The following is an 8706-nucleotide window of genomic DNA, read 5'->3' as shown; positions in this document are numbered from 1 at the left end:
TAGGAGACACAAGAGACGTGGGTTCGATCCCTGAATCTGGAACATCCCCTGGAGGAGGAAGTGGCAATGGTAGCCCACTCCAGTATTCTTGCCTGGAGAATCCCTTGGACAGAGGAGCCTGGTGGGCTCATGGGGTCACAGAGAGTCAGACACAACTGAGTGACTAACATTTTCCCTTTTTCACTTCCATTGTAATACAACTTAGTTGAAGAATCTTTAGGCATTTTTTAACAAGCATTTTGGGTGGTAAAGTGTCAGATGTCTGAACTTTTCCTGACTTTGCTTTTATTTTTATTTTCTTAAGGCTATTCTTTGAGTCTTAGCAGAGTGAGCTGAGGGAAATGGAAGACTTAGGCCCAGGACACAGTGGTCATAGTACTTTGGAGGCGATATAAAAGCAATGCAGACAGCTTCCCCACAGGAACTAGTTTGTCTCCTCAAAACTCAGCCTATCACAAAGGAGAAAACTCAATGTTGCTTAGCAGACACAGTAAACTTATTCTCAAAAGAGACAAACATTGCAAACTTCTTTCTAACATATTCATTTGAGAGTTAGACACGTTAACCCAGTTTTCTGCTTCAGGCTGTCAGAATTTTGTAAACATCCATGTCCAGTTCTGGAAGGTTGAATGGAGGATTGAGATGCGCTCTGGATTTTTGCCCTCAATCCCTTTCCTTCTTTTGTTTCCCATCATCTCAACTTTTTCTTCATATTTATGGGATTAAACTTGGACAAAGTGGGTGACACTCTGTGTCTTTGTGGACTGGGTAACAAATCATTGTTGACTCTGAATGTTGGTGACCTTCCCTCACAAAGAACCACCTCCACAAACTCTAAAACCTCATGCCGGCCAGCAAGAGGACCACTATTCCCCAGATCCCAGTTTAATTTTGTTACACTGCTGAAGCTTGCTTTCTGAAAAATCTTCCAGAAAAGAACCTGACTACACTATAAAGTTCACAGTGCTGGATGAATGGATAAAGAAAGGGTGGTATATATACACAATGGAATATTACTCAGTCATAGAAAAGAATGCATTTGAGTCTGTTCTAATGAGGTGGATGGACAGAGAGCCCATTATATGGAGTAAAGTCAGAAAGAGAAAAACAAATGTTGCATAGTAATGCATATATATGAAATATAGAAAGATGGTACTGACCAACTTACCTCCAGGGCAATGGAGACACAGACATAGAGGACAGACTTGTGGACACAGTGTGGGAGGAGAGGGTGGGACGAATAGAGAGAGTAGCATGGAGACATATACACCACCATGTGCAGAATACATCAGTCAGTCAGTCAGTTCAGTCGCTCAGTCGTGTCTGACTCTTTGCGAGCCCATGAATAGCAGCATGCCAGGCTTCCCTGTCCATCACCAACTCCCGGAGTTTACTCAAACCCATGCCCGTAGAGTCGGTGATGCCATCCTGCCATCTCATCCTCTGTTGTCCCCTTCTCCTCCTGCCCTCAATCTTTCCCAGCATCAGGGTCTTTTCAAATGAGTCAGCTCTTCACATTAGGTGGCCAAGGTATTGGAGTTTCAGCTTCAACATCAGTCCTTCCAATTAAAAATAAATTAATTAAAAAATTAAGTTCACAGTGATGCATTTTAAAATAAACTGGACAGTTGACTATTTTCTAAGTACTGAGAGCTCACCCTGCATCCTGGTCTCAGGTCTGGCAATCTGACCTTTACTGACTGCCAAGACCAGATCGCCCGTCCTTAACAAAAGTCCCATTCCTACCCAAGGGGACTTTCCCATTCCCAACCCACCCACCATCTCTCCTTCTTTCTCTGCCTCTAGATTACAAAGCCCTTTTCACCAGTTGCGCTGCATTTATTGCCTCCAGGTCTATGGAAGAACCATCTTCCCAGTGATGACTTCCCGGTGTTGTTCTTCCCAGAGTAGCAGTGTGGTTGGGGGTTTGGACAGTACCAGCTGCCCCGGGTGTGAGGAATAGCCCGGGAGAGGCGGGTGTCTCCACGTCCTAGCCCTGCCAGCTCCACCGTTAACTCTTCTAAGTATGCTGCACATACACTTTAATTTAAAAAGAAAGGAACCACACAACTTAGAACAAAAGCAGGGACTGAGCAGGATCTACCCAGGAACCGACAGAGTCGCCTCAGCACCACAAAACCCCACTGTCCATTATTTCAGATGAAGATTTGCATTTTCAAGAAGGCGTTTTCCTATGAGATTGCTCCTATGAAGGAGGAGGTTTGTGTTTCAATTCAGCTGCTGTAAAAGCGATCATTTTTTGCTGAATTCCATTTATCCAAAGGCTTCCCACATGGCTCAGTGATAAAGAATCTGCCTGCCAATGCAGGAGACCTGGGTTCAATCCCCAGGTTGGGAGGATCCCCAGGAGGAGAGCATGGCAACCCACTCCAGTATTCTAGACTGCAGAATCCCGTGAACAGAGGACCCTGGCGGGCTGCAGTCCATGGGGTCGCAAAGAGTCTGACACAACTGAGTGACAAAGCATAGCACGCAGCACAGTACACGCCCCTGTAAGTGTTATAATCATCCCCATTATGCAGATGGGAAACTGAGGCATGTAAAGGTCAACTAACATCCCAAGGTCACAGTAAGCCAGAGGATGAGCCCAGGCAGCCCCACCTTGCCCACCCATTCAGCTGAGCAAACTCCATTCCCACTAGAGGGCAGTTGTAATTCCCTTGCACAACTTGCCAGATTGCTTTGAGGATATCAGTTTCTGAGGGGCAAAAGCACACTTTAGAAGGATGTAAAAGTCAGTGTACAAATGCAGTGTATTACTCTGACACTTGGTGCGATGGGGGGCTTTTTGCGTTGCTTGCTCTGTTTGTTTGGTAAGTACTTAGTTGTACTTTACTGCTCAGTCATGCCTGACTCTCTGTGACCCCAAGGACTGTAGCCCGCCAGGCACCTCTGTCCATGAGGGTTCTCCAGGCAAGAATACTGGAGTGGGCTGCTGTGCCCTCCTCCAGAGGATCTTCCCAACCCAGGGATTGAACCCAGGTCTTCTGCATTACAGATGGGTTCTTTATCATCTAAGCTACCAGGGAAGCCCTTATATGTTAAGGGATAAGCTAAATACTTTTTGAAAAACTACTGACAATATATAATAAAAGTTTGGGAAAAATGTTTCAGACTATGTGATCATAATCTCTCAGACTACTAAAATGTGAAATAGCCCCTTGACCTGAATTCCCTGCAAAGACTAAATAGCATAGGAAATACACTGACACTCCCAAAATCCACCCCCGACTCCCCCGGCTTCCCACGTTGCATGGTTCACACTAGCGCTGCCTAATTCTGACCATGTTAAAGGTTAACTAGTCATAGTTAATCCCTAGGCTCTATTTTTCCTACCTGTACTGTGACCTTGAGAGTAGGTAGTGGAAATCCTTTATTTCTTTATATCAGCACTGCATCTCCAGGATTAATAAAATTCTGTGGGTCTGTGCTGGCTCTGTCTCCCTCTCCTCCACACACCCCAAGCTAGGAACAGTGAGTTTTCTGACATCTATTAGCATAGTGAGGTTGACAGATTTAGACACAAAATTGCATTTTCACTTCAAGTGGAGACCTGCGTGGGTGTCTCCATTTCTTCTGCTCTAGACGCTTTGCTGGAGCATGCTGGTTTTCAAATACACTCAGATTTACTCAGGTCAAAAATCCACTCAGAAGCAAAGCCAGACATGGACCTCACAGCTGATGGATGCTGATCTTGCCCTGAGCATTTGGCTTGTGTTCTAGATGACTCTTTTCTTAATAGAACTCTTTTCTTAATAGAACAGCAGTCCTCTTACTCTTTCTAAGCACGGACACAATTTCCCCAGGGGCTGCCGAATGCTGAAGTCATTGAGGCCAAAATCTTGTCCTGGGAGGCTGAACTGGTGGAAATGCCCCAGCCTGGCCCACAGCTTAGAGGATGCCTTCCCACATGCATTGCTATATATTTGGTTATTTTTCACCTGTGGGTTCCCTGGATTACGACACGCTGGGATCTAGGTGCCCACTCTGTTCTTCCCTTTGGTCCCTTCTTTCTGAAACACTGCTTGCTATCAGCTGACTTGACCATGATAAAGCCTGTCCCTTCTCCTAAGTCGTTAAAAAATGCATTGACGCCATCCATCAGGACAACCCCAGAGAACTCTCACTGTTCACCTTCTTAGGAACTGGCTGTTCACTCAGACCCTTTGTCCCGCTCACAGACAGCTACTCTTATCTCTTTATGAACCACGTCTTCCTCAGCCTCTCGTGAGCCACTTGGCAAAAGCCCTTCCCATTTAGGAAACGCTGAGTGAGTGAGGGAGTGAAGTCGCTCAGCCATGTCCGACTCTTTGCAACCCCATGGACTGTAGCCTACCAGGCGTCTCTGTCCATGGGATTTTCCAGGCGAGAATACTGGAGTGGGTTGCCATTTCCTTCTCCAAGGAAATGGTGCACATCTAAATAAATTACGTCTCCTGAGCTTCCTTCAGCCACTGCTACGTCAACTTCAAAAGTTCTGTGATGGATTAATATTGCAAAAAGTTGGCATTCTCTATTTCCTGTTTTCATTCAGTCTCTATTGGCTAAGGATTTACTTTGTTTTGTTTGTCCCTTTTTTCCTCTTGTTCCTCCTGACATCAGACTTCAATTCTAACCGTGTCCACTGGATTCATGCTCATTTAAGATTTTTTTTCTCTTTCTTTTTTTTTTTAGCATTTCACTCCTCATTGAATTTTTATTCTCATACTAAATTGGTCAGCGACATCTTTGGATGCCTTTTGTCAGGGTCTGTAGAATAATTACCAGGACATCTGTGTCGGTCTTTAGAGTTTATTCATGAAAGAACATCTGTACTCTAGAAGGACATCTGGTCACCCCAGCATAAGAGCTGACATTTCACACCTCTGCCCTTAAGCCTGATTGTATCTGCAGTAATGAGGTTCCATCCTAGGGTGACATTAAAGCCCCATTCAATTTTTTATCCAAAGACATCAAGTTCACATTTCACTCTAGAAACTTAAGCACCAGGAGCTATTAAATTGGGAAATATCCATCAAGAAAAGTTCAAATTAGCTCTCTCATGGCCTATACATCACACAGACATGTCCAAAAGGCAGTAACTTCATGTGGAGCTGCCCTGAGGACAGGTGTGGGTGGAGATGAAGACCATGCAACAGTGACAGGGTCAGCATCATGGATTCCGTCCATGTTGTGCTATTACAGCTGGAGAAGACCCAGGAAAGGCAAGGACATGTATGCACACTGGGTTGCCCTAGAAAGAGCCAGTGTCCAGGGCTGAAGCATCAAGAGAAGGAGGCTCAGGTTAGTGTCCTAATCAATGTTGTTGTTCAGTCACTCGGTTGTGTCCAACCCTTTTTGACCCTGTGAACTGCAGCCTGCCAGGCCTCCCTGTCCATCACCATCTCCCAGAGTTTGCTCAAATCCACGTCATTGAGTCGATAATGCCATCCAACCATCTCATCCTCTGTCGTCCCCTTCTCCTCCTGCCCCCAGTCCTTCCCAGCATTAGGGTCTTTTCCAATGAGTCAACTCTTCACATGAGGCGACCAAAGTATTGGAGTTTCAGCTCCAACACCAGTCCCTCCAATGAACACCCAGGACTGATCTCCTTTAGGATGGACTGTTTGGATCTTCTTGCAGCAGAAGTCAAGTGGGCCTTAGAAAGCATCACTATGAACAAAGCTAGTGGAGGTGATGGAATTCCAGTTGAGCTATTTCAAATCCTGAAAGATAATGCTGTGAAAATGCTGCACTCAATATGCCAGCAAATTTGGAAAACTCAGCAGTGGCCACAGGACTGGAAAAGGTCAGTTTTCATTTCAATCCCTAAGAAAGGCAATTCCAAAGAATGCTCAAACTACCACACAATTGCACTCATCTCACACGCTAGTAAAGTAATGCTCAAAATTCTGCAAGCCAGGCTTCAGCAATATGTGAATTGTGATGTTCAAGCTGGTTTTAGAAAAGGCAGAGGATCCAGAGATCAAATTGCCAACATCCGTTGGATCATTCAAAAAACAAGAGAGTTCCAGAAAAACATCTATTTCTGCTTTATTGACTATGCCAAAGTCTTTGACTTTGTGGATCAAAATAAACTGTGGAAAATTCTGAAAGAGATGGGAATACCAGACCACCTGACTCACCTCTTGAGAAACCTGTATGCAGGTCAGGAAGCAACAGTTAGAACTGGACATAGAACAACAGACTGGTTCCAAATAGGAAAAGGAGTACGTCAAGGCTGTGTATTGTCACCCTGCTTATTTAACTTATATGCAGAGTACATCATGAGAAATGCTGGGCTGGATGAAGCACAAGCTGGAATCAAGATTGCCGGGAGAAACATCAGTAACCTCAGATATGCAGATGACACCACCCTTATGGCAGAAAGTGAAGAGGAACTAAAAAGTCTCTTGATGAAAGTGAAGGAGGAGAGTGAAAAAGTTGGCTTAAGGCTCAACATTCAGAAAACTAAGATCATGGCATCTGGTCCCATCACTTCATGGGAAACAGATGGGAAAACAGTGGAAACAAACTGTTTTTTGGGGGCTCCAAAATCACTGTAGATGGTGATTGCAGCCCTGAAATTAAAAGACGCTTACTCCTTGGAAGGAAAGGTATGACCAACTTAGATAGCATATTTAAAAGCAGAGACATTACTTTGCCAACAAAGGTCCTTCTAGTCAAGGCTTTGGTTTTTCCAGTAATCATGTTTGGATGTGAGAGTTGGTCTGTGAAGAAAGCTGAGTGCCGAGGGATTGATGTTTTTGAACTATGGTGTTGGAGAAGACTCTTGAGAGTCCCTTGGACTGCAAGAACAGATCAGGAGAGCTTCTTAAAGGAGGTGACACAACCTCACTTTTTATTCCTTATCTGATGGCGACCACAAAGCAGCTCTTAGTCTCAACCTAACCTAATGCAAATGAATCCATTCACTTAACCACAGAATCCAGCTGTCCAGAGGAAGAGCAAAGAGAAGGGGAAAGAGAGAAGAGGCAAGGATGGTGGGAGGCAGGGCTAGTGTGGGAAAGACCACAAACTGTGACGTTTAAGGAGTAGCTAATCCCTAAAATGGTCAGTGGGGAGCACTGTGGAGCCAACTCGGCGTCTAGGAGCCCTTGGTTTGGGGAGTTCTCTGGATGTCTCTGCTGTACGCCCATCAGCTCCCACCTGCTATCATCTCAGAGTCCCTTACCATCCCTTCCCCTGCCTACCAGGACCAGCACCATCTTGCTTTATTGTCCTTCACCTGGTCAAAGCCCCAAAGGAGGATAATTTCATGTTGCACATGCATGTGTGCTCAGTCATACCTGACTCTGTGAGGCAGGCCCAAGGACTCTGGCCTGCCAGGCTCCCATGTCCATAGGACTTTCCAGGTGAGAATACTGGAGTGGGTTGCCAATTCCTCCTCCAGGGGATCTTCCAGACCCAGGGATAGAACTCACATCTCCTGGGTCTCCTGCATTGGTGGGCAGATTCTTTACCACTGAATCACCTGGTAAGCCCAGTTTCCCATCAAGCACCCTTAAAGTCCATATAGTAATGCATATCTGTGGCATCTAGAAAAGCGGTACAGATGAACCTATTTGCAGTGCCAGAATAGAGACGCAGACATAGAGAATGGATATGCGGACACAGTGGGGAAAGGAAGGCAAAATGAACTGGGAGATGGACATATATATTACCATATGTAAAATACATAGCTGCTGGGAACCCGAAGCATAGCACAGGTGCTCTGTGATGACTAGCACTCTGTGAGGACCTAGATGATGGGTTGGGGGGAACAGGGGGGTCCAAGAGCGAGGGGAGATATGTATACATATAACTGATTCACTTCTTGTACAACAGAAACTAACGCAACATTTTAAAGAAACGAACACAACATTCTAAAGCAACTATACTCTAATTAAAAAAAACAAAACACCACAACCGGCAAATTTGAAAGAAAAAAGGAAAGAGAAAAGCTATAAAAACACATTAGAATTGTTGTTTATATAATAAGAAAATGCCAACATCTGTTTTGGCATATCCCTAGAACTGGCAGACTAATTTGCTTAGCAGTTTTCTACCAGGAGTTGATGATATTTGAAAGTTTAAATGAAAACAATAAGACTCTGTTTTCCATAGCTTGACTCAATTGCTAGAATGGAAAACAAGGTAAGATATTTAAATTCTGATGTCTGAGCTTGCTCGTTTTGGTTTATTGATCAATAGTGCCAAGTCCACAATATTTTGTAATTTCTGAATTGAGATTTTTAATTTTTAAAATTTTTAATTTTTAAAAATTGAGATTTTTAATACAAGCCGTCAAGTTTTATAACACTTATGATAAAATCTTAAAGAACAACCAGTTAAAGGCAAAAGCAATGACAATCTCTTACAAATGTCTCAAAATGTCAGTCGAGACCTGCATACTATTTTACCTTATATGGAAAAGTTTCCAACCCTCTATGTACTTTATTGTGTAAAACAGACCTAAAATCTCTCAACTTATTTTCTAGCATCTTGATAGATCAATGTAATACTTTTAAGTCTTAGAATAAAAACTATACAGAAAGCCCAAATCTCTCGTTAGAAACATAGGTACGATCTCCAGTGTTCAAGAGAATATTCTTGTATTGTTTAGTCACTCGGTCACGTCCGACTCTTTGTGACCACGCGGATTTCAGCACACCAGGCTTCCCTGTCCTTCACTATCTCCCAGTT

The sequence above is a fragment of the Odocoileus virginianus genome, chromosome 14, assembly GCF_023699985.2.
Source record: "Odocoileus virginianus isolate 20LAN1187 ecotype Illinois chromosome 14, Ovbor_1.2, whole genome shotgun sequence".
NCBI classification, from domain to species: Eukaryota; Metazoa; Chordata; class Mammalia; order Artiodactyla; family Cervidae; genus Odocoileus; species Odocoileus virginianus.
This window is presented reverse-complemented; position numbering follows the sequence as displayed.